This window comes from Barbus barbus (assembly GCF_936440315.1).
Source record: "Barbus barbus genome assembly, chromosome: 21".
Lineage (NCBI taxonomy): Eukaryota > Metazoa > Chordata > Actinopteri > Cypriniformes > Cyprinidae > Barbus > Barbus barbus.
The window spans coordinates 4,276,648-4,304,250 of record NC_136749.1 but is presented as its reverse complement, the minus strand read 5'-3'; the positions used below and the strand labels follow the sequence as shown (position 1 = coordinate 4,304,250).

At 37.7% G+C, this 27,603-nt stretch overlaps 1 long non-coding RNA gene across 1 annotated transcript; it reads left to right on the top strand.

The window, feature by feature from the left end:
* Positions 1 to 8,987: 8,987 nt before the first annotated feature.
* Positions 8,988 to 14,192, top strand: LOC306886960. Its single transcript, XR_013785654.1, has 4 exons — positions 8,988 to 9,083; positions 10,698 to 10,787; positions 13,244 to 13,337; positions 14,002 to 14,192. It is a non-coding gene; the product is annotated as an uncharacterized lncRNA (long non-coding RNA).
* The last annotated feature ends 13,411 nt before the right edge of the window (positions 14,193 to 27,603 follow it).

Below are 27,603 nucleotides of genomic sequence, written 5' to 3'. Positions count from 1 at the left end.
AAGGATTGTTAGGCTGCATTAATTAGATCAAGCGTAACCGGAAACCACTCCCCATAACACACAATGTACTCTTTACATCGTAAGAAGAATGGCATCTACGCTAATATTTGTCTGTTTCTTTCTTATTCTGTTTCTCAGTCCGTATCCGATCAGAAGGTGGATCAGCACCAAGAGATAATTTCTACAGCCCTGATCGTCAGCGGAGACCAGGACACCTAGATGAGCCCCAGAGACATATCCCAAGTGAAGACCTCGACTAAAAATACAATAAAATTAAAAATATAACTAAATAACTAAAAATATAATAAAATACCTAACTACATAATACTATTATTGTTAGAAATTGCAACAATATAAAAATAGAAATGTAATACATTTATATATAATAACATACAAATATGAAAAATGAATAAATACATTTAAAATAATAAATATTACAACATAAATATATTAAATTAATTAAACTATAAAGTTAAATAATAAGCAAACAAATATATATTATAAAAATAGACCGAGAAACAATAAATGCATTAAACTATACATTACAATGATAGCAAATGAATGAATCATATAAATGAAAAACTTCAAATAATGAATAAAACACAAATATAACAAATAAATTAAATTATAAATTAAAATGCCCCATCGGGACAAGACCACTGGAATCAGATAAGCCCTTTCAACAATCTGACATGGATGCGGTTAGAATTGAACTGCGGGTTTCGTCTGGTTTCTAGTTAACTTCTAGAATAAGTTCTAGAAGTATCAAATTTGCATGAGAAGACTCACATAAATTGTCACATCCAGAATTTATTAGTTACTGATCAGATACCACTGATTAATACTTATGAGAGTTGCTCTGTTATGCTTTGAAACTTTGCAATTTATAAGCTCAAAAGGGAAATTTATATAAATTGTATATAAATAATTACGATTAATTATGATTAATTACAATTATTTATATCGGCTGACAGTAATAAATGTCGCATAATTAAATTGCCATCAGCTGATGCTGATGCAGAGAATGCAATTATGGAGAAAGTCATTTAACCACCTGAGTAAAACCATCAGCACCATTTATAACGGGGTCTATAACTTATACTAAACCTCTGTTTCATTTAGTTAAATGTTATACTTGCACTGCCTTTGGTCGGGTCGAGTGTCCGGAATGCAGTCTTAGATGAAAGTCTTAATGGTTTCAAAGTTTTGGACTCCGGATCACGTTCTTCCGGTTTGAAGAGTGATGAATTCCCAAGATGTTCTGAGGTAGAAATGTTCTTCCAAGTGTTGAATGGAAAAAAAGCTAAGAAAGAGATCTGCTGAGGTCCAAGGAGCTTGGTTGAATGGAAAGACAAGGCCGCAAGGCCTGGCACAAAACTTAGAGGGTCCAGAAAAAGTTCTAGCTCACATCCTCTTAGGATCTAACAAAACCGCAGACTGCCGGGCATCTCTGAAGTGGGAGCTTTATCTGCCATAGCGGTCACACCTCTGGGGTGTCAAATACCCAATGGAGTCCTGGATTTTTGGAGGGAAAGTTTTACGATCCTTTGTCTAATGGTAATTTGCATAGGTAAATCAGCTGGTTTAATGCACAAACTTCTAAACTTCTTAAGACACTAATATGTTGCATAGGTATCAACATGTAATGTTCACTCTCAATTAGATCATCCGAAGACTGATATTAACTAGTGATCTATCATAAGCATGCATAAAATGGTGTACAATACACAAAAACATATACAAGAACAGTAATAATATACACAATGATCTGAAGATATGTTTGTTCATTCAAAGAAAGGTTTTTCTATTAATTAATTAGAGAAGATTCCATTTTATGACGTAATGTGTCTTTCCTAAGTGGAAGTGTTGGTCTACTCGCATTCCATTGAGCAATAAAACAAGTGTTACCAGATGGGTTGCCATGAAACCAGGGGCCTGGAGTCGTTGACGGACACACCAGCACCAGTATGTGTATTAGGTGGGGGGTCTGTGACCATTTGTTAATCTAATAACTAATTGATTTGTTAAATCAAATGCAAAATTGTGTGTCTGAGTGGTCAAAATGTTACACATAGTTATAGCAAAACGCTGAAAATAAGAACAGAGCAGTGAGTAACAAAAGCAGTGGGAGTGCTTATGACATAATTCACACTATATGTGAATATAACACCAAGAACAAAGCAAATTTTTCAAACCTCTTAATCATGGAGAACCACAAAGTCAGAGAATTAAAAGATGGCATTGGCACCCACCAGTGTGTGTTCACTAAAGCAAAAACACTTTAACCCCCCCCCCCAAGCATTCTCTCTGTCCTGAGAAAAAGCAATTTCTGATGCTACCTTGCCATTCATTGGTTATGCCTGCACTTTATTTGGCATCCTCAAATACCACTCTGAAATGGATTTATTTTTGGGCATTTTCCATATTTGGGACAGTCTCATGCACTTTCTGTCATGTTTACATGCTCACATGTGGTCAAAATCTCAAGTATGGGTATTGGAACAGTCCCATTTTTTGATGTAATAAAGCTTCTTTTGCTAAAATCATGTGTCTTGGCCATATTGATACATGATCCCAACCACTGACATGGCTGCGGTTGGAATTGAACTGCGGGTTTTGTATGGTTTCTCGCAAGGTTTTTTTCTCCATTCTGTCACAGAGGGAGTTTTGGTTTCTTGCCGCTGTCGCCTCTGGGTTCCTCAGTTGGGGACACTTAATTTCTAGCGATTGTCATTGATTTGATTGCACAAATACTATTTAAACTAAACTGAGCTAGACAATGACATCTCTGAATTCAATAATGAAATACCTTTAACTGAAAATTGAGTGTTTAATCTTATCATTATACATTACTGACACTCTATCCTCCAATTTGATACTGTTAAGTGCTTTGACGCAATCTGTATTGTTAAAAGCACTATATAAAGGTGGCTTGTCTTGACTTAGAATCTAAACTTTGCTCAACCACAGCAAGAACATCATGAGTTTTTTTGGGGGGCGGTTGATATTTTTATTGATTTTGCCCTTGACAGAGATCACAGATCTCAAAAAAAAAAAAAAAAAAAAATATATATATATATATATATATTGTGACGAGTCAGCTGCCTCCCCCTTATTATCATCACCACCCCGTCCCGTGTTTGCCGTCCTTCACCAGGCTCCCGACGGGAGTGGGTGTGTGAGAGAGGAGGGGCGCTGAAATAGCCAGGTCTGGCAGCGTGTGATGAGGCGCACCTGAGGTGAATAGAGCCTCATCACCACCGCTGTTTAAATGCCGAGCGCGCCTCTCCTCGAGAGACCGGTCTCTTCCCCGTGCATGCACACTGGTGTCCTCGTGGGCCCAGGAAGGGAGTGTCGAGGAACTCCTGCGCCGCCAAAGACGCGAGCTGCCGGACCCGCAGTCCGGATGGAATTCCGCACCCGTGAGACGGGCCAGGATGCCAGGCCATTGAGTCCCCCGGAAGTGCCGTGACGCGTCAGCTGCCTAGGAGGGACGAAGCCGCCACCCTCGTGCCCCGGTCCCGAGTGGGGAGCGTGTGCGGCCACTGGACTCCGCCCCTTACCTGGACCCTTCCCTCCGAACACTGCCCTCCTTCACGAACCCCACAGCACGACGAGGACACCAGACCCCCTGTTTATTTTGGACACTTTTACCCCTTTTGGACTTAATTTTAAAATTTTATTTATTTATTTATTTTTTTCTTAATTGTAAGATCTGTTTCTCACTTCTTTTAAAAAAAAAAAAATCTGTGATGGGGCATGCAACTTTTTGTCTTATATCTTCAATGTACTCAGTAGTGATTGTTTTAGAAAACGTTAAAACCTTGCACAACATTACACAACTTTTTAATATGATGAATCACCTGGACTACAGACTACGTCTCACAACCAAACATATGCGAGAAGTGATGCAAGAAATTGCGGAAGGTCATGCGTGAGACAGTTCCAGTGTGAGACTGGATTTCTTCCTCTTAGAAACTGTAGCCTGCAAACAGCTTGCGATACAAGTTGTCTATATGCTGATTTGAAAAAAAAAATAATAATAATTATATATATATATATATATATATATATATATATATATACAGGTCCTTTTAAAAAAATTAGCATATTGTGATAAAGTTCATTATTTTCTGTAATGTACTGATAAACATTAGACTTTCATATATTTTAGATTCATTACAACACAATTGAAGTAGTTCAAGCCTTTTATTGTTTTAATATTGATGATTTTGGCATACAGCTCATGAAAACCCAAAATTCCTATCTCAAAAAAATAGCATATCATGAAAAGGTTCTCTAAACGAGCTATTAACCTAATCATCTGAATCAACTAATTAACTCTAAACACCTGCAAAAGATTCCTGAGGCTTTTAAAAACTCCCAGCCTGGTTCATTACTCAAAACCTCAATCATGGGTAAGACTGCCGACCTGACTGCTGTCCAGAAGGCCATCATTGACACCCTCAAGCAAGAGGGTAAGACACAGAAAGAAATTTCTGAACGAATAGGCTGTTCCCAGAGTGCTGTATCTAGGCACCTCAGTGGGAAGTCTGTGGGAAGGAAAAAGTGTGGCAGAAAACGCAGCACAACGAGAAGAGGTGACCGGACCCTGAGGAAGATTGTGGAGAAGGACCGATTCCAGACCTTGGGGGACCTGCGGAAGCAGTGGACTGAGTCTGGAGTAGAAACATCCAGAGCCACCGTGTACAGGCGTGTGCAGGAAATGGGCTACAGGTGCCGCATTCCCCAGGTCAAGCCACTTTTGAACCAGAAACAGCGGCAGAAGCGCCTGACCTGGGCTACAGAGAAGCAGCACTGGACTGTTGCTCAGTGGTCCAAAGTACTTTTTTCGGATGAAAGCAAATTTTGCATGTCATGCGGAAATCAAGGTGCCAGAGTCTGGAGGAAGACTGGGGAGAGGGAAATGCCAAAATGCCTGAAGTCCAGTGTCAAGTACCCACAGTCAGTGATGCTGGTGTTGGTCCACTGTGTTTTATCAAGGGCAGGGTCAATGCAGTTAGCTATCAGGAGATTTTGGAGCACTTCATGCTTCCATCTGCTGAAAAGCTTTATGGAGATGAAGATTTCATTTTTCAGCACGACCTGGCACCTGCTCACAGTGCCAAAACCTCTGGTAAATGGTTTACTGACCATGGTATTACTGTGCTCAATTGGCCTGCCAACTCTCCTGACCTGAACCCCATAGAGAATCTGTGGGATATTGTGAAGAGAAAGTTGAGAGACGCAAGACCCAACACTCTGGATGAGCTTAAGGCCGCTATCGAAGCATCCTGGGCCTCCATAACACCTCAGCAGTGCCACAGGCTGATTGCCTCCATGCCACGCCGCATTGAAGCAGTCATTTCTGCAAAAGGATTCCCGACCAAGTATTGAGTGCATAACTGAACATAATTATTTGAAGGTTGACTATTTTTGTATTAAAAACACTTTTCTTTTATTGGTCGGATGAAATATGCTAATTTTTTGAGATAGGAATTTTGGGTTTTCATGAGCTGTATGCCAAAATCATCAATATTAAAACAATAAAAGGCTTGAACTACTTCAGTTGTGTTGTAATGAATCTAAAATATATGAAAGTCTAATGTTTATCAGTACATTACAGAAAATAATGAACTTTATCACAATATGCTAATTTTTTGAAAAGGACCTGTATATATATATATTTTTTTTTTTTTCAAATCAGCATATAGACAACTTGTATCGCAAGCTGTTTGCAGGCTACAGTTTCTAAGAGGAAGAAATCCAGTCTCACACTGGAACTGTCTCACGCATGACCTTTATATATATAACATCAGAATACATGGCTTCTGCAAGCAGCCATCTCTTCTTCATGTACAGTATATGAAGAGATGTCTGCTTGCAGAAGCCATGCATTCTGATGTTTTGTTGCAGATCTATGACTCCACCCCCTGAACTTTCCCTTGCCCTGTATTTTGCATTGGCTGTATGTTGTTGCCTATGTAATTTCCAGTCAAAACACATTTTACATAACAGGACTGAGAGTTGCCAACAGGTCCAGATATTTAGCATTCTAAATATCACAAATGCATCGGTGTCTCTCTCACACAATGCGATTGTCGCACAATTTCATGCAATTCTTGGTGATTTCCACAAATCGGTGAGTGAAAATCAGGGCTAAAATCGTGCAGTGTTTCCCTGGTATTATGATCTTATCCAAGAACGTCTTGTAGAGATCAATTTCAGAGCAATTAAACAAAACCTCTACTAATATACTCAAATGTCCATCAAGGACCATATTTGCAGCCAGACAGTGTCGTTCCAGCATCTACCAGAAGGGGGTAAATGGACCTTACTAGCCATAAAAATCTTGAAAACCTGGGCATAAATAACTAAAGAACCTTTGCAACACTCTGTTTTGGAATCCAGTCCGCAATCAATCAAAGCTAATAGAATGGTCACATTTTAATACAGGAAACCATGATTGAGGAAAAAATGACTGTGTGCATTGGTTATATTTGACTGGGGTAGAGAACCAGTGTGCTCCATATAAAAATACACCTTACAGTTTCATTTCGGGAAGCAGTGGAACCATTTAATAATTCACCCGAATTATTTCAGTCAGCACTGACAAGCTAAACAGCAAGTTGATTTAATTCTGTAATTGGGAACTCACCTTTATCCTGTTCCATACTTTAGTAATTAACGTGGCCTTCCATTATTTGAAAAATGTCACACCGAATAATGGCTTTAAAATTGAAGGTGATAGGAAACAGAGGATGAACAGCCAGGCCGAGGCAGTCACCTATTTGTGGACTGAGCATTACAAGAAAGTAATGTCTCTAAAGAGACACCTTCAGAATTCCCAAAAGGATAGTTTGAGAGGGTAAGCCGCAAAACACACACACACACACACACACACACACACACACACGCACACACACACACACACACATACACACAAGATTTATGTTAAAAACTTTGTTAATCAAAATATGTTTAGATACTTATTAAACAGACTAGCTAACTTATAGAATAATAAGTTCTAGAAGTTTCAAATTAGCATGAGAAGGCTCACATAAATTGTCACATCCAGAATTTATTAGTTACTGATCAGATACCACTGATTAATACTTATGAGAGTTGCTCTGTTATGCTTTGAAACTTTCAAACCTGTAAAAAACATAGTAGTCGTTATAGCAAAATGCTGACAATAAGAACAGAGCAGTGAGTAAGACAAGCAGTGGGAGTGCTTATGATATAATTCACACTATATGTGAATATAACACCAAGAACAAAGCACATTTTTCAAACCTCTTAATCATGGAGAACCACAAAGTCAGAGAATTAAAATAAAATGGCACTGGCACCCACCAGTGTGTGTTCACTAAAGCAAAGACACTTTAAATATAAAGTGTATGTATGAATTTTGTAATTATGGGATACACTTTATTTGGCATCCTCAAATACCACTCAGAAAAGGATTTAGTTTTGGGCATTTTCCATATTTGGGACAGTCTCATGCAATTCCTGTCATGTTTACATACTCACATGTGGTCAAAACCTCAAGTGTGGGTATTGGAAGAGTCCCATTTTTTTATGTAATAAAGCTTCTTTTGCTAAAATCATGTGTCTTGGCCATATCGATACTGTAACGGGGTGAACAAGACATGAGACGTGCGGATCCAAGTGCAAGCTTTTATTTACAGGCATGGTCAAATAACAGGCAGGGTCGAATAAACAGCAAACAGGTATAGAGAGGGCAAGACACCCTTACAGAAAAAACACATGAATTTCACATGTTATCACATGTTTTTTACATGTGATCACGTGTGACCTCATGTCACCACATGTGAACAACATGTCACCACATGTGAACATAATGGAGCACATGTGGAAAACATGTTACTATAGGTTATAATATGGAGCACATGTGAAATATATTTGAACATGTTTTAATAGGTTTTAACATGTGAATCATGTTACACACGTCACAAATACTGTACATTTTCAGCTTCATTGGAAGTTCAGATCATTTTACTGACTCTGATCTTTTTGAAACTCATTCATAATTAAAATGTTATATGTTAATGAACAAATACCCAAACACAACTTACACGATGTTGATGTTTCATTCATCCCCATAAGCTGAGCTATGCAGTCTAGTGCCGGATACAAAAGTGATAATTAAGTGGTAAGTACTGACAAGCAGAGTCCTGCATGGGTCCGATTTTGTAAATCCGCACCCGCATCCGACCCGCTTAAAATAGAACCGACCACCCGACCCGCAACCGAAATAAAATCATTTTAGACTATCATATTATAGACACACTTACAAAAATGTTTATTGCCAGGTCATACAGAAGTTATTACATGACCATTAACACAAGGACAACTTCAGCCAAAGCTGTCAAAAGGCCGTTACATGAAGAACATGGCTAACATTACCACGAAACTGAGTAGCCTTATAACATTTTACAAATCGAACAGACGCGGCTACAACACTATATGCCACGCAATTTCGTCTATTTCTAAATTATTTGATCAACTTCAAATACAGGCATATTTTTGTAGATGTGTTCCTAAAAATATGCATATATTTTTACGTTTGCACATGATTGTTTTAAACCCGTGTTTAGACCCGCACTGAAAAAAAGGAAAAGCAGTTTTACTGAATTCACTTAAACAATACACTTACAGTCTACTTAATAAATTTATGTTTGAGATGCAAACATAATTTTATTGTGTAAAGTCTAAATGAAATTCAACAGTCATCAAAACATGATATAATCACTTTGCAAGAAAATGTTCAAATTGATTCAGATTTCCAACAAATGGTGATCACGTAAAATTATTTTTTTCTGCTGTTTGATTTACTTAATTAAAATGAGCTCATGTCACACGATTACTTTACATTTTCTTCTCAATTTAATTCCATTGTGTACAATTAATCTAATTCAGTTTTGTGAAGTTCTCTTATCATTTACGCGGGAGCAACGTGCACGAGAGCATCCGCTCATGCGCTTTGAAAAGCAGAACCGTTGGTCTGGGAAAGCACACTTGAGGGGACTGACTGACATGTTTCCAAAGCTCGTTAAAAGGTAAGAATTTCATTTTAAAAAATCGTATGATAATACTAAAAATGCATTCATTGTCAGATTAAATGCAACAATAGTGTTTTAAGATAGCTCCACACGCTTTTAAATCATATCGACGGCATATTTCGTCGAGTGTAATCGCAGAATTTTTTTTTGAGGTAACTTAACGTTAGGCCTATAAGGTTAAATATTACTCGTAATTTTCCAAACTGCAATTAAATCACTCACAAATGGATACTAAGTTTTCATCAGGCGATTAATAGGCTAATGCCCGTCAACATTGGCTAAAAAGTGTTCATTTCACAGCGTTTAGAGTTAACTTAGATTTTCAGAATCAGTGATTATAAATATTTAACGGAATTTTGTGCTGAGGGTTGATAGGAAAGAATGCGTAACGTAACGTTACGTTATGTGTAACAAGGGGAAACCTAACTGAATTTATTAATGCTTCATAAGAGCAAGGTTTAATAATACCTTATGACAAAGAATAATTATACAAGTCTTAACTATATCGAGATGGAGATTGACGTTAAACGTTTTTGCACTTTACATGGAACGTAAAGCATTGAAATTGGTTAAAAAAAAATGTCTTAAATATGTCAACGTTGTTGTGCTTTGTAGTCAGAAAACCCGCTGCTTCCAAGTTCACTGATATGTGTTTTTAGGACCAGATTCGACAATCTGTGTTACCTCTGAGCTACCCTCCACTGACTTTAGGTTTGTATTTAGGTGGGGGAGGGGTTCGTCGCCGTTGTCTTATCACAGCAATGGACAAAAGCGCTCCATGCTCCGTCAGTGTATGTAGGTTTTCTGACTCGCGCCCATAGACAGCAACGTAACTGACATTCTGCGCTTTGAATGTCAGTTACATTGCTGTCTATGGGCGCGAGTCAGAAAGCTCGTTACAAAGATGAACGGATGTCCTAGGGTTGTCAAACGACTTGAGGGTGAGTAACGTTAATTCAAGGGGAAAGTTAGGTTCCAGCTGGTTAACGTACCTGCCATTCTCCCACTGTGTCTGCACAGCATATGGACAAGTTTTTACCAAAGGTTTTTACTATGCTGATAGCACTGATGTTAACATTTGGTGATTCAAATGACCCATGTGAGGTCTCTCTTAAAGTTTTTAATGCATTTTTTATTTTTAGTGAATGATTTTCCATTGGGTTTGCCTGTCAGACTGCTAAATTTATGGGTCAAGAGTATTTCATTGAATCACACAACATGATATGATAAGGTGTAAAGCAGTCAGTCTAGCTGTATTTTCTTCATTATTTACCCCACCTTAACCCATTTTGCATCAGACATGACATTAAATGTTCAGTAGATTAAACTGATTTTAAAAAATGCATTGTTTAGCTTCAGGTTAGCACACTAGAAATTATTTGCATGTATTCATACTCTATTTTTTGTACTTGATGTTAATTGCATTACGTTTCACATCATAATATCAAGCTATTATCTGTTTTCTAGAATATAACATGCATGTTTGCCATACTCATAATATAAATTATGAACTTTTAGTGAATGAGACCTATTGTGCTCTTTTGTTTAATTGTGTTTTGAGTAATGTCTGTAACTAACCTTTCTTTTTCTGCTCTGGCTTATTTTTTTAAGGATGACATTGATGCAGCTCGTGAACTTGCCATCAAAGGACTCTGTATCTATCTTAATGAGGACCCTAAAGATCTCATTCAGGAGTACGTGGTGAGTGGTTATAGTACAGATTCCATCGGTCAAGCTATGTTCAACAAGCAATACATTACTACATCTAAAAACCATGGTTTCATCTAATATGCACTTTTTTGTTTTTGGTTCTAAAAAACTACCCTTACAAAAAGAAGTATACTTTAAATTAATTTTATTAAGTATACTTAAGTAAAGTTCAAGTATATTTTTAAGCATACTTTATGTAGTAAGTATACAAATATCAGTGTACTACAGGGCTCGACAGTACGAGCATTTCACTCGCATTTGCGACTAAAAATAGATGTGTGCGAACTGGAAAATATATTTAGGAGCACAAGTGCGAATACAAAACAGCCTAACTTATACAGTAGCCTATAACAAACGTATTAATTTATTCTATTTATGGAAAAATTGCGATGCAGCCTCATATGATTACAGAACTTTAAAAAGGCAACGGTTTAATTTAAATGAGCACAGATGAGAAGAAAAGCGGAGCGAGTTAAAGTGAAGACGCGCTGAATGAGGCTGCCGTTACCCCGGTAACCCAGTAAACAAATCAGCTGCGCTACTTTCCTAAAACTGTGTAAATAATGTTTCACACTCACAGTCATTTAGATATTTATATTCGCTTTAGTCTTCACAATAGCATCAAATAAATCTTAAAGACTTAATGACTATTTATTTTCAAACATTTTTTCTAACCTAAAACATGGCCCATCCACTGATCTATAATAGAGAGCAGTGGGTCTATCTATATATCAACGACTGATTCGTTATTATTGTTCAGTAACACAAGTTCCATTAGTTAACATGAAAAAAACAAATAACTGCATTTATTAATAATGCTATCTTAATTTAAACTTTTATTAATACATTATAAAATCAAAAGTTGTCTTAATATAATTCAATGGAGCTAACATTAATAAAAAAATACAACTATGTTAGTTAATCAACATTAACAAAGAATATTAACTACTGCAACAATTAGCTATTGCACATTTTTAGTTAATGTTAACCTGCTTTAACTAATGTTAACAAATGGGACTTACTTACCTATTGTTCTTTCGTTCATTTGAACAATCTTTTGCACTCTAATCTTGAAACACTTGTTTACTTTATATTTTTATGTATTTTTTATAAAAGTCTTTTAGTAAATTATCTTTAATAAAGTTATTTAACCTGTTAGGAGGACAACACTTTTTTTCACTTAGAAATTATATATAGTGATTTAAAAACAAAAACATATACCGTGACAAAAGTTTCAATGATTATTGTGAAAATTTTATACCGACACAGTTTAATAGGATTATAACTAATAATTAGCCTATTTAATAGTGTCTGAAGTAAACCTTGTGTACTTTCTGTATTCTGATAAATTAAATAATTGTGCTTGTAAATGTCTCTTTGTATCCCCTTATTAAGCTAAAACACCTCATTTGAAAAATTTGCATTGCGCCCCTAAATTTTTTTAATGCGCTCCTAAATTTTTTGACTTAGGAGCACATGTGCTCCTTGGGGAAAAGGTAAGCGTCAAGCCCTGTACTAGTAGTATACTTGTAAGTGTACTATTTCAATACTTCTTGATACTTATTCAATACTTCTTTGGACTGGCTCAAAAGTTGATTGATTAGAGAGCTGAATCTTTGACACATGGATGATCTAGCATAAATAAGATAAATTGTTTATAGTTTGTTTTTAACAGGTTTCACACAAATATGTAATTCAAACGGTCTTTAATTAAGGTTGTCATGAAAATGCAACTTTAACCATCACTTACAGACATAAGTTCTTCAGAGTTATGAAGACAAAACGTGTAAAAGATGATGAAAAGTGCTCAGCTGTGCTTCAGGGTTGTTGCATGCATTGAGAACTACGGCAAGTCTGAAGAGACAAACAACACGGTGTAGTAATTCTTCTACCTGCTTTCTTAAAGGAGCAGCACATCAATAGTTGTGATATATGAAAAGTGCTGAGCACGTCCGTCTTTGGCTCAGCACCAACCATAATGCGAAAGCACAGTTTGAATCTGGCAGTTATGTCACATCATGTCGCGTTGTCATTTCACTGTACATTCTCTCCTTAATGGTCAGAAATCAAAATCGTTGACACTTTAAATGCAGTTTTGGTATTTTATATTTTGTTCCTGGAGTTCATAAAGTTTGCAAAGTGTTTTGCACTAAAAATATCATTTTCTAATCTCACCTCTTAAATGTGTATATATCAAGAATATTTTGATTATCCATTTCATGACTCCTTTAGTACACATGACTCCTTTAGCACACAAAAAAATTATTTTTCACATCTCCAAAGCAAAGAGAGGTCATACTCTAATGAAAATAATACTTTTGCACTCTTGGATGAAACACTGACATCTGTTTTACACAGTATGGATTATTGTATTATTTAGGCTCTCTTTGGCAACTAACTCCAAACTTGTTTTCAAATTTGAATATTATCAATCTCATTTCTTACAGACCATGTCAAAAAGACACACCCAGGCATCGGAGGCACTGAGATCAAGGTCTGCATGGCACAGAAGTTAAAAGATCTGAGGAGACGAGCAGAAAGGTAATCTTCAGATGATCCAACATCAGTCTATTCCTCAGTCTATTTTGTGATTTATTCACAAATTGTCAAAAGTGCTTTTTATAAAAGAGACGCATCACTCTTATACAGTTGTTTTAAGCCAAGATGAAAACGACATTGCTGTTCACCAGCATTTTTTGTTTCCATAGCATATTCACAAAACATTTAATGACACTATTAACAATACAATTACAAATTAATAATAATAATATCACTAAAAATATATAGGCTTAATAGCTAACAGTCTTTAAATCCGAACACAGCAAATCAGTCATCTGTGAAAATCAAAAGCTTCAAACACCGTTTTTTCAACCTTAAAATAAAACGTATATCATGAAATCAAAATTGACCCTATTACCCCAAAATTACCCAACACGTAGGTGGATCTGTCACCAATTTTAATGTTTAAGCCATGAATGAAATAAAGGCTTTTTAACTTTTTTCTACTTACTTCGGGTGCCTTGGAGTTCCTAAGTTCTTATATCTTAATTATCCCAAACAACCAAAGAGCACCGAGATGTTACACCCTGAAGCAGCACTTTTGCATTATTTGCTCTGATTGACCCTATTTACTTTGCTTAGTTTATCAGGATAGACTTGTGTTTGCACTGCCCTAATCTTTGATTGTTTTTCTATCCCAAAACAGGATGCCTGCTGAAGGAGGCACAGAGGACTGAGACAACACACGTTCACAAACACACAATACACACACATGCCCTTATACATAATCGTTTTAGAGGCTTTTTTTTTTAATGTATAATTTTAATTTGGTTTTGCTTTGTTTTAAACATTCAATTTGTACTGCATATTTTTGAAATGAAATAAAAGCTCAATTTGAATTATTTGTTTTAATGTTGGGAAACATGGCTATAGGCCCTACAAAAGAACATGGTAGGCCTACCGTTTTCTGTGGTATTTTGCTGAATGATTTTTACATGGGTTTCACATGAAGTTGCAGGTTTACATGTGGTGTAGGTTTAACATAGATTGTTGATGGGTTTCAAATGTTATTCCATGGGTCTCTAATGGGAATTTTACGTTTCACATGTAATTATATGTTTCACATGGGAATTTTCAGGTTTAACATGTGATCTCATGGGTTTCACATGTGCTTATAGGTTTCACATGTGATCTCATGGGTTTCACATGTGCTTATAGGTTTCACATGTGATCTCATGGGTTTCACATGTGCTTATAGGTTTCACATGTGATCTCATGGGTTTCACATGTGCTTATAGGTTTCTCATGGGGCTCTAATTGAAATTTAACATGTTTCACATGTGATCAAATTTAACATGTTTTACATGTGTTTCACATGTGATTTACATGTGTTTCACATGTGATTTACATGTGTTTCACATGTGATTACATGTGTTTCACATGTACTCACATGTGCAAATGTTCCAAAAGCACACATTTCCCATGTGCAAAACACATGTTTCACATGTGATCCACATATTTCACATGTGCAAAATCACATGTTTTTACATGTTAAATTTCACATTTGCAAAATCACATGTGCATGTGGTCACATGTGATCACATGAGTTTTTGCACATGTGAAGTTCATGTGTTTTTTCTGTAAGGGCAGAAGAGGTAAACAGTAAACTCAAGTAAACAGGCATGGTCAGCAATCGGCGTACAATATCCTTATTTTGAACCTGAAACAGTAGGCCTATTCTAAAGTTAAAATATAGTGAAACCTTTAGTAATTAATAAAGAATTAATTACTCGTTCGGGAGCTGGGCTCAGGGAAACTGCAGTTAACTTCCCTGTGTTAACTTAGACGTTAACACAACACAAAAACCCCTTCAGAAATTAGGCTTAAACCATTGTTGCTAGCTTTTAGTGACTTGGTAGAAGCTTAGACACAATCTATGAATTATCAACGACATATTTTACTGTTTATGATAAGCTGTTCATTGTTGCTCTTCTTAGGTGCTAATTGTAAAGCAATCACTTTTTATTTATTGCATTTGGTCGAACAAATTGTTAATAGTCTGTTTCAAATTAATTGACTAATGTACAACCTTACTCCCAAAGAGTCTTCCTTGTTCCCTAGTTTTTCATGGCCATTTTCGCCTTTGGCTTTCTCATTGGGAGTATTAAGACACTGATCGCTGTAAAGCTGCTTTGTAATAATATGCATTATGATAAGCGCTATAGAAGTAAAATAGGATTTAACTGAAAGCACCATTGTAGCGAAAATGTGCAAAGCACCAAGAGGGTGGAGATTATAAATAGACTTAATGCTATGGAGCTTAAGTCATGTTATTGAAACTCTCCCTTTTAGGGTGAGATTTCTTTAGATCATTACTTCTTCTTCTTTCTCCTGGTGCAGCTGGAACATGAATGTAGCTGGATTACTATCTCTTCATCCTACACTCTTAGATCCACAGCAGATAAGAGCTATACGTGTCTTGTCTTGTGATTTACTTTTCTTATCTTCTATTGCTTTACTCGTTTGTCATTAAAACCAATCTTCTCATCAATCCAATTGTCTCATCATCACTGTTTGTCTCACTGCTTTTGTCAGAGGAGCAAGAACCAGTGTCAAATGACATTTCTTATAATGTATAACCATACAGGGTAGAGAAGCTGTGAGTGTCACTTGAGTGTGTGGAACCCAAGTTTGTAAGTCTCAGAGAATTCTTAATATGGCTACTGGAGATCTGTTTAACTCCTTCAGCCATGTACACTCTAAAGAATAGTTCTTAATTGGCATTGACGGTTCCATGAATAATGCTTAACATCAATGGAATCTTTCCATTACACAAAAGGTTCTTTATAGGAAAATGTGTCTTTAGATTATTAAAATGATCTTGATACTAACAAAAAGAGAGCCTGATGTGCAGTGTAATTCACAAAAATACATTTGTTTAAATGTTTTATTGATATAAAATGGCGCTTTGTTGTTAGAAAAGAAATGCATACTGACATCATTGCGAGATGAGATAACCAGTTCATTGAGCTGAACTGTCCAAAATAACCAGCTTGTGGAAATTAATCAGACTTTGCATCACTATTTCTTTGTCTGTACATGTATTGATTATCCCTTTGCCCTCACTGGTCAAGCACGATAATACATGTTTTTCATTGTAAACATTCGCTCTTTGCATCACTAATTTTCAGTCTGCACGTCACTATACAACACGATGCTATGAGCATATACAGAGGCAGCAGCCAATGAGTGTAAGGATTCTCTTTAATATGTTATTGAAACACTGCGTTTTACGTTCGGCAAAATACTCTGAAGGGGCAACAAGCAACTTGCATAATAAAAAACCCTTTTTATATAAAACTACAAGTCTTCAGTCTTCATCTCATATGAATGTACACCATTCAGGTGACAAAAAAGCTTCTTAATGTATTTTTTAGCACCAAACTACTAAATGCACCTTTAAACACATTCTATAGATGAAGCTAAAATTTGAAGCACATGCCAGCAATTGGCAGTCATCTAGCAGGTCTCATGTAGCAAATCTTGTGAGTTGTGGCATAACGTCTGGTTCTTGTTGCAGCTTATTCTGGTCAACAACTCACACAGGAAGAGACTGTCTAATATGGGATGATATTAGACTCAAAATTATTAATAGATGCACGCACAATTGTCCATGTACTGCATACATTTTATGCATGTATCTTACTAACCACGAACAAATGTCTTTCAATTTGAGTCTGTGGAATTCAAGATTAAATGATTGTGCAGCGATTTTAACAAATACAGACATGTTTGAGTATACAAATGTTGTGATCTGCATTAATATATCATAAATTGCTCATGCAAAAAGGAATCTGTGCATTTGTGGATCAGGTGACACACGTGCATTTATTGACATCTTGTTTGCATTAATATTGTTCGGTTCATTTGGATTTTGAGACTTCATTTTTGCAGTTTGCATCATTTCACGACGCCCACACACACAACTACCAATGCACAAAGCCCAGTGCAATTCATTAACGTTTTTAACGATTGAAAAATTCGCAAATGTGCATCACTACACTGAAACAAATGCTTTTCAGCCAGTGTCTGCAGAGTTAAGAATTACATCAATGTGCAGCATTTTGTTCAAATAGAGACTTATTTTTGAATACAAATGTTATAGTTTGTATTAAACTATCATAATTTGTGCATGCAGCGATTAAATGTGCATTTGTGGATCAGGCGACGTACCTGCATTCATTCACATTTCATTCACAGTCGATTCTATTTGATTCATTTAATTTTGAGACTTTCATTCCACCCGTTTAGCCTTGCCCAATCCACACACACACAGCTTGTGATCCACATGCAGCTGAGCCTAAGAACATCAGCGACCACTAGATGGAACTAGCCCCAGTCACCTGAGCTCATTCCATTGTGTACACTTTTATGAATGCTACATTGTGTTTTCCTTGTTTCTTTTTGGTTTGGCTATTCTATGGGGAAGTCGTGGCCTAATGGTTAGAGAGTCGGACTTGTAATCCAAAGGTTGCGGGTTCGAGTCCCCGGCCGGCAGGAATTGTAGGTGGGGGAAGTGAATGTCCAGCGCTCTCTCCACCCTCAATACCACGACTGAGGTGCCCTTGAGCAAGGCACCAAACCCCCAACTGCTCCCTGGGCGCTGCAGCATAAAATGGCTGCCCACTGCTCCGGGTGTATGTTCACGGTGTGCGTGTGTTCACTGCTGTGTGTGTGCACGTTGGATGGGTTAAATGCAGAGCACGAATTCCGAGTATGGGTCACCATACTTGGCTGAATGTCACTTCACTATTCTGCCCGTAGAAATATAATAAAAATGTTTTATTGAACTTAATTTAACCAATTTAACTAGTCTTAGGACACAGAATAGGTTATATTAATTTTGCCAAACAAGAATGTCCTGATCACAAAACATAAAAACTGACACACAGTAAATGTGTTATGACACACAGTATTAAGATTCAAGGGTATGGAAACTTTTGAACAGGGTCATTTTTTATAAATTCAGTCATTATTTTTTCTTGTGGAGTGTATATATATATATAGCAGTGAATGAAGAGGTATCATATCGATCACAAGCGCAGTATGGAGTACCTCAAGGCTCAGTACTAGGACAGTTACTTTTCACGCTTTACATGTTACCCTTGTGAGATATTATCAGGAGACATGGTGTTAGCTTTCACTGTTATTCTGATGATACTCAGGTCTATATTTCTGCACGGCCTGGTGAAACACACCAAATTGAGAAACTAATGGAATGCATAGTCGATATAAAAAAAAACTGGATGACCAGTAACTTCTTACTGCTAAATTCTGAAAAAAACAGAGGTGTTAATTATTGGACCTAAAAACCCCACATGTAATAACCTAGAACACTATCTAACTTGACGGCTGCTCTGTCAATTCTTCTTCATCAGTTAGGAACCTAGGTGTGCTGTTTGATAGCAATCTTTCATTTGAAAGCCATGTTTCTAGCATCTGTAAAACTGCGTTTTTCCATCTCAAAAACATCTAAATTGCGACCTATGCTCTCAACGTCAAATGCAGAAATGCTGGGGGAAGTCGTGAAAAGAACTTGACGGCTCAATACCCTCAATACCACCCTCAATACCACGACTGAGGTGCCCTTGGCAAGGCACCGAACCCCCAATTGCTCCCCGGGCGCCGCAGCATGGCTGCCCACTGCTCCGGGTGTGTGTTCACGGTGTGTGTGTGTGTGTGTGTGTGTGTGTGTGTGTGCATTTGTTCACTACTCACTGCTGTGTGTGTGCACTTGGATGGGTTAAACACAGATCACCAATTTCGAGTATGGGTCACCATACTTGACAATACGTCACGACTTTACTTTACTTTACTTTACTAATTCATGCATTTATGACCTCAAGGTTAGACTATTGTAATGCTTTACTGGGTGGTTGTTCTGCACGCTTGATCAACAAACTAGAGTTGGTCCAAAATGCAGCAGCTAGAGTCCTTACTAGAACCAGGAAGTATGACCATATTAGTCCGGATCTGTCAACACTGCACTGCCTCCCTGACAAACATCGCATAGATTTTAAAATCTTGTTAATTACTTATAAAGCCCTGAACGGCTTAGCTCCTCAGTACTTGAGCGAGCTCTTATCACATTATAGTCCTCCACGTCTGCTGCGTTCTCAAAACTCTGGCTGTTTGATAATACCTAGAATATCAAAATCGACTGCAGGCGGCAGATCCTTTTCATATTTAGCACCCAAACTCTGGAACAATCTACCTAACACTGTTCGGGAGCCAGACACACTCTGTCAATTTAAATCTAGATTAAAGACACATTTCTTCAACCTGGTTTACACATAACAACGAGGACGCAGAGGCTTGCCCCTTTCTGAAAGAAAGCGAGCCTCGAGCTGAGCACTCCGATAGAAGTGATTACAGTGCTTGCACTCAGCGTCCTTGAGGGCAGCAACAGCATGCTCCAAAATTCGGACAGCGAATCTGCTCCGACATTCATATGCCCCAGAATGTAAATCGCCTTGATGGACTAGAACTAATCCCGCATACAAATCAGAACCTTCTGTGCTGGCCTGTTCCACTGATGCAGTCTGCCCTGTCAACCTATGTAAGTGACTGCCACAGTCTTGTCCCCCCCAACTAGGACATGGTAGCCCCTGCTGGAGGATGTATTTCAGGGCCTAAAAATACAGACATCATTCTGAGGCAATTGATGTGCCAATCGAGAAAATGACCTCTCCAGATCCCTTGGGCTGGACTGTCATCCAAGACCACACCTCAGCCCGTGAGGGAAGCGTCTGTTGTTAGCATCTTGCGACGACAACACGTGCCTAAAGTGGGACCCAAAGTCAAAAACTGGGGTCTGAACCATATAGAAAGGGTATGAGGCCCTAGTGCGTAACACTTATATGCCTCTGGGGATTGGGCCTTAGATTAAATCCCCTGGCTCTGAGCCACAATTGTAATGGTCTCATGTGCAAGACGTCCAAAGGTTTCACGTGGATGCAGTCGCCATGAGTTCTAGAACTTTCTGAATGTAATGTACAGTAACTTTCTGGCCTAGCCTGAAATCCTTCAGGGTTTTCAGAATGGGTTTGATACATGTAGGAGACAGCTGTGCCCACATTAGGATAGAATCCTGTTAACCCCTAAATACACTGTCCCCTGGGCAAGAGAGAAAACGCTATCCTTGGCGTTGAGTCTCAATCCCAGATAGTCAAGATGAGCGAGGATGACATCCTGATGTCGAAACGCATACTCTTAAGACTGGGCCAAATCAGCCCGTCGCCGATGCTAAAGTTGCATCGATGCGTTTTGTATATGTGTGGGGTGAAAAGGTGAGGCCAGATGGAAGAACCCGATACCGCTAAGCTTAAGCCCCAACAGCAAACCTCAGGAACTTCCTGCGTTGTGGCAAAAGGAGCCCTTACACTCCTCGTTAGAATTTTCTGTGGCACTCCCCGAGGGGACACACCCATTGTCCTGGGCACAGCCTCAGGACTTCCTTCTGGTCGTAAAGACCGTTTTTAGATGTGACTCCCTCTTGGCTGTTGAGTGTTATGAGCTGTTCCCCAGTCCTTATGAGGGGATGCATGGCTCGCACACTCTATTTTGGGCTTCTCGCCTCAGAGGAGCTGGGCCATGTTGGGACTGGGTGGCCGACAACCCCAACAGTAGAGCACGTGGGGGAGAAACTTATTGAAAGCTTTCTCGAGCTTCTTGCCTCCCTGCGCTCAGATCTTTACGAACGTCAGTCTGACATGCCTGCAGAACCGCTGTGGTGTGCAGGGAAGCACCAGCATGACCTGCTGCATGAAACGCTCTACCTACAAGTGCTCTACATAGCTTGGTAGGGAGTTTTGACTTTTCGAGTGATTATGCACCTCCAGGGGAAAGATAGCTCGCTATCGTCTCTTCCACCTGGGGTATCATCATGTAGCCCTGTGCCTTTGAATCCACAATTTTCGAAAAATTCAAGGTTGAGGCAAAAAAAACACAGGACAAATAGGGCTTACTCCATGAACAAGTTCTCTCATCATGGAGGTCACCAAAGAAGGGGAGAGACCATCACTGAGGTGCCTCCCCCTGACCAGCTGACAGAAACTAGTGTGGAGCTTCTAGGAGCTGGAACATTCGCTGCCCGATCCGAAGAAATGCCGGGGCACGCTTTGGAAGCTGCCGCAAAAACCTCACTATCTGGCAAGAGCACGAGAGGAAGGAGAGGACCCGCCTCAGCCAAATCAAAGTGGCTCGTTCTTTGTAAAAGCATGCGAAGCATGCGGATAAGAAGGGAATCGCAGTGCTCACAGTCGCAGCCCTCGAACTCAAGAGCAGTATGCTCTTATACCCCAAACACTCAAAACAAAACTCATGCAAGTCATCTTCAGAGATGAGCCGTACAGGAGGCACGCATCTCTTGCGGATTAACTCGACAAGCTTCAAACTTTCATTTTCAATTTCACTTTAATACTGCTTTCAGCATGACACACACACAATGCGGTCTCTGAAGACAAAGAAACCTGAAGATGTGTGTGACTCACATCTATTTATAACCTGCAGGTGCACGTAATCAATGACATCACTCACCAAGGTTATTTAAGCCAAATCTTGGCGTGTTTGACACACGTGCTTCACAACCGGTCAAACAAAGAATTAGCGTTATTTAAGCGCAGCATCAAGAGTAGCTTTTGATAGGGAGCATTGGTTATCATCCCTGTTTTGGTCACGACTAATTTATTAATGACTCAGCATCAGCTTATGTTTAGAGTGAATAAAACAGCCTTGACAGCCTACTTACTGGAGCTCTACTGAATAACTTTATCTCCCACCGCACTTGTGTGAGTAGATGAGGTAAATGGATTTTTCCCCCGATTGCATTTATATTGTTTTACTACTTACACAGTTATTTTAAGTATATATCATTATATTATTTACAATACACAGCATGTTTTTTTTATATATTTTTAGCAGGGGACAACCCTCAATCGCATGTTGTAGATTGTTTACAAATGGTTTTTCAGCAAGGTTTTGATCATTTTGAAAATTTAGAGGCCTTAGAAATGTTTGCATCAATTACGATACAATAAGCTTGATAGGGTTAATAAAGCATGCTGCAATAAATCTCTGCAATGCCTAAATCAGGGATCTTCAAATCTGGCACGCAAGATCCACTTTCCTGCAGAGTTTAGCTCTAACCCTAATCAAACACACCTTAGCATGCTAATCAATGTCTTCAAGATCACTAGAAAAGCACAGGGAGGGGAGTTTGAACAGGGTTGGAGCTAAACTCTGCAGGAAAGTGGAAGCCAGATTTTGACAATTATACCGTCCAGCCCTGTAATGACAAAACGGCATTCAAAATTTCCTTTGATGAATAATTCAGTGCAAATATCCTTGCTTGCACAAAATGAGATAAAGTCATTCATAAGTAGATAATTAAAAAATAACATTAATAAGAAAAAAACAACAACAACAACAAAAATTCTTGTTGCATTTATATACAAGCAATCTATCTCTGAAATAAAATAAATAAATAAAGAAATCTCTGTCCATTTTCCTGTTGTGGTCATGTGAAGTGAATCAACAGCAGACATCTGTCTCTATTACCCAGCAAAGTGGGCAAAGGTGAAAGAGAGAGAAAAGATACACAAGACATGCATAACAGAATCACAATTACCAGTGGCAATACGATGGCAGCTTTACATTCAATTGTAATTAAGAAAAAAACTTTTGGCAGCAAATGCAAACAATCCCTCTCAAACTGACATGCCCACATGCCCTGAGTAGCAATTTGTGTCAGTGAGCATGAGGATGCTGTGTTGTATGACGGCCCATTTGAATGCTGAGAATCTGTACCACAGCACTGGCCCCTGAGTATCAGCCTGTGTCTGGGGACTACTTAATCCGGTCTCATGTCCTCTTTGCGTTTCAAACTCAAAGGAAAGTTACAGATGCAAAGGTTCAACTGTGAGCTCAAATGTGGCTTGTGAAGATATACAGCACTGCAGCAGTGCACAGTAAGTGCTCATTAACAGCTTTAACATGCATGACAACAAAGGAAGTGACGGAAGATAACAATATTTGGATTACTATCTCCACTGCTCAAACTGAAAATAATGGTCAAAAGTTTTGAAGCATTATTATTATTATTAATGATTTTTAAAGAAGTCCCTATGCTCACAAATGCTGCATTTATTCAATGACAAATACAGTAAAAAAAAAAACAATTAACGTTTAAAATACGTTTTTTTAATTTAAATATATTTTAAAATGTAATTTATTCCTGCAACATAAAACAGATTTTTCGACATCATTACTCCAGTCTTCAGTGTCATGTGATCCTTCAGAAATCATTCTAATGTGATGATTTGCTACTCACAGAAACATGTATTGTTATGATCAATGTTGCAAATAATTGTGCTGCTTTTTTTTGTGGAAAATGTAACAAGCCTACATTTTCCAGGATTATTTGATGAATAGAAAGCTCAAAAGGACAGTATTTATTTGAGATAGTAAAACATTCATAATGCTACAAAAGTTTTGTCACTTTTGATAATAGTCCTTGCTTAATAATAGTATTAATTAATTAATTAATTCATTCATACATGCACACATACATACATATGCTGCAGTACTTAACATGTTTTAGTTACATGTTACAAGTTACATATTTTTTTTTTTTTTACAGTTTGTGCTTCATCAGTGTTCCTATGCACAGATTAATCTGAGATCGCCAAACCAGAGCGTATCACTGTACCTCCACATACGTCCTACTAGGCATCAGAAAAAAATGTCAAAAACAGATCACGTGGATCACAGAGCAGAACTACTCACTTTTTCTCTCTCTCATAGCTAACAGAAAATAAGTACAATTTACCTCACCGGCCATAGCAAAACAAGAAAACAACAACAACAATAGAAGCTTGTTCCAAACTTTATCCAGTGAGCCGTCTCTGCTTCTCTTAGTTAGTTAGGACAGGGATTTTCAACCTCAAATTTTGAGCACTTCGGTTTGGAACGACCCTTCAATATGGCAACCATGATTGTTTTCACTACAAAGTACCCTTCGGAGGGCGATATATCCCATTTGGAACGCACCGAAAGTCTAGGGAGGAACAGGGATGAGTCATATTTAAAATTCAAATTTCTCTGGATTTACAAATCCTTGGGAACTTTTGGGATAATACAAGCACACCACTGCATGGAATATATCACAATGTGCAAGTGGTTTTGGATATTTTATAACAAATATCTTACATATCTAACATCTATGCTTTAATGTCCGAAAAAAAATATTTTTGTCTGAAATTTCATAATAAATTCAGACAAGCTCATTAATGATTGTTATTTTCATGAAATGGAATGGGTACAGAGGATTATGGGTGACTGAAGGTCGCAAAGGATACATCCCATGCATCCTTCAAATTCAGCTGAATGAAGGATGCCAAACAAAGGCTGCCTTCCAAGGCTCCTTCCGATTGAGATGGCCTTCGGCGACGTTTGATGATGTGGCAGCCGAGATATGCAGCCTTCGCAGGATGCAGCCTTCCGTTTGAGAAGCACCCCAAGATTACTGCGCGTTCTTGTGCTCCCTGAAAGAGGCAGTTGTATTGATACTCGAAACCACGATGAGCAACGCAGCGATTGGCTGGCAGCAAGACAGCAATGTAATGACATCATATAATTGAAAAGAGACACCTGACGATAAACTTGACAAATTTCTGAAATTTTTATAAGGAAACAGCTATAATAGATAAATGAAATGTGCACTGTTTTTTATTTATTTGTAATAAATAGTGATAGATGCTATTTACACTAAGTGCAAATAGCTATAGATTCTATTTACACTATGTTAAAATAGCAAGATTGTCTGCTATTTATACTACTTATTGCAAATAGTGGCAATTATCTGCACCTCAGTATTGTAGTACATTATAAAACAGTACGCAATAATAACGTACTGAGTGTAAATTATTATTTTAATTCAAATTAGGCTATTAAATGGATGCTACCTTATTGGGACAATAAAGCCCTCCCTACACCTATCCTAACCCTACGCGATACTTTATTTTAATATTTTTTATTATTTCCTTAATTTTAATTGAAAATAATTTCTGATGCAACATGAGATCTGAAAAGAAAGAAAAAAACTTCAGCAAAAGGCGGGTTCGAACTCGGGTCAATCGCGTCAAAAAGCACATGCCTTTCCATCTAAGCCACAGAAACTGATGCTGTGTCAGTGTCGTTTTTTTTATAATTGACTAATCCAATCACACGTTAGTGGGCGGAGCTAGTGTCAATAGCCTTTGCCACCTAGGCGGGCTATTTGCACTTAGTGTAATTTTTTTTAAATGATTCCCAAGTATTTATATTCTCACAATTTCTAGTATTTGTACAGGCTTTACATTTTTATTTCAATGTTGTAATCAGCAATTAATTTAATTGTATCTTTGAAACAGATTTGTTACGTGACAGCATTAACTGGCTGTGTCTATAGTATTATAGACTACACAACATTATTATATTTATTTTCAAATAAAAATTTTTATTATTATTATTTTAAGTGATTGTCCCTGAACCAGTAGGGTACTCTTGTAATAAAGTAGCGGTGGCTGGGGCAGATTTTAATGATCAATTTCTGCTTAAAAAGCAATCTAATCCTGTTTACATGAAATACACCTGCTCCCAAGCAGATTTAAGCTTACGGACCTGTTATATGACAGCAACTCCCGGATGAGCTATGAAGATTCAACCAATCCAAGATCAAGCGTAATCGGCAACAATCAAATCCAGCTAACTGAGTTAGCGACGTACGACAAAGAACGGACCCCTGTAGAGAACCACAACAAAAGTTACAGTACAGCACGAAGGGCTCCTGTGTGATAATGGGCTGCAACTGTTTAGATTTAAAAACTAGTAACACCCCCCACCCCAGCTCAGCATCAAGGCTTTATTTTTGCAAAGATCAAAATCTTCTTTCCTTTGTTATGTGATGAACCCAGTTTTAGTTCACATTAATTACATGGACAATTTTTATTGGTATCCTTGCTCTATTTAATCTCATGCATCTTTTGGTCCTCAGCATCCTTAAAGGAGTTTAGAGACACCACACAGATTCTTTGACTTTCAGTTGCTCTTTCCATACTTAAGCCCCCTTATCAGGGCACAGTGTGCAGTACAGTGTAGCAGGCACTTGCCCTGCTTTTAATGAACTGCAGACAGCTGGTGCCAGGAACACCATATTGTGATTATTGATTGGATCAACAAAGACACACACAAGCTTTCATTCATATGCACCATGCTGTCATGAGCTGGATGCCCTGACAGTGATAAAATGGATCTGGCTTTTAGGTGGCAGGTGACTGTTTTCTGAGCCAATCAAATAGATAATTCATTAACAAACATGAGGTCCAGAATAAAGATCTCTCAGCTGGCCTTACACACCAGCATGTCGTACAGGCTGTTACTGGGGAGATGGAAATAGATTTTAGGCCTATCATGTCAAGCAGCAGTAGAATGAAGTTGTTTGATACATGCATAATATGATATAGTTACATTTTAGTTACTTATTTCCTTGTATATTCATATGTATGTATATTTTGGCATTTGAATTTCTACACAAAACATGTAAATTTTAGTTAAATAATCCACACTGTTTATAATATATATTTAGCATGTACTATATGGAAGAAAGGTTGGCTGCCCATACTGTCAAATATATATACTTTAAAATATATGCTTGTTATACATTTTTTTTCATCAGACCAGACCAGTGTATTGAGGTTTATATTTATATTGAGGTTTAAAAAAGTGTTATGCGGTGTATTATTTTTTTTCACAGCATGTTATATAATAGAAATTGGTAATGTTTAATTAAAAATATCTGACATGCACGCATTTTACAATTCAGGCACGCTCACTGAACCGTTAAATTAAAGGCGAACCTACATTATAGCCCCAGTGCAGGTGTGCAATGCAAGGATTCCATCAGAGAACAAAAGAGACATATATATGCTTCCAATTTAATCTTTCTCATTATTTCCAAAGACTCATAGTAAGCATGCTCATTCATTGGTTCAAGATTCATGGAATTTTTTGACTACTTGTGGCCCATATTTTTACATGTAGAGATGTACAATATAGCACAACAGGTGCAATAATATGTTTCAAAATGACATTTATTATGCATATTTTAACACATTTCCCTAACTAAAAGAACATTCCTTCATGGAAGTTTGTCATAAAAAGTTGGATTTAACATGTCCCGGATCTGGATGCATTTCATAGAAGAGTTTTA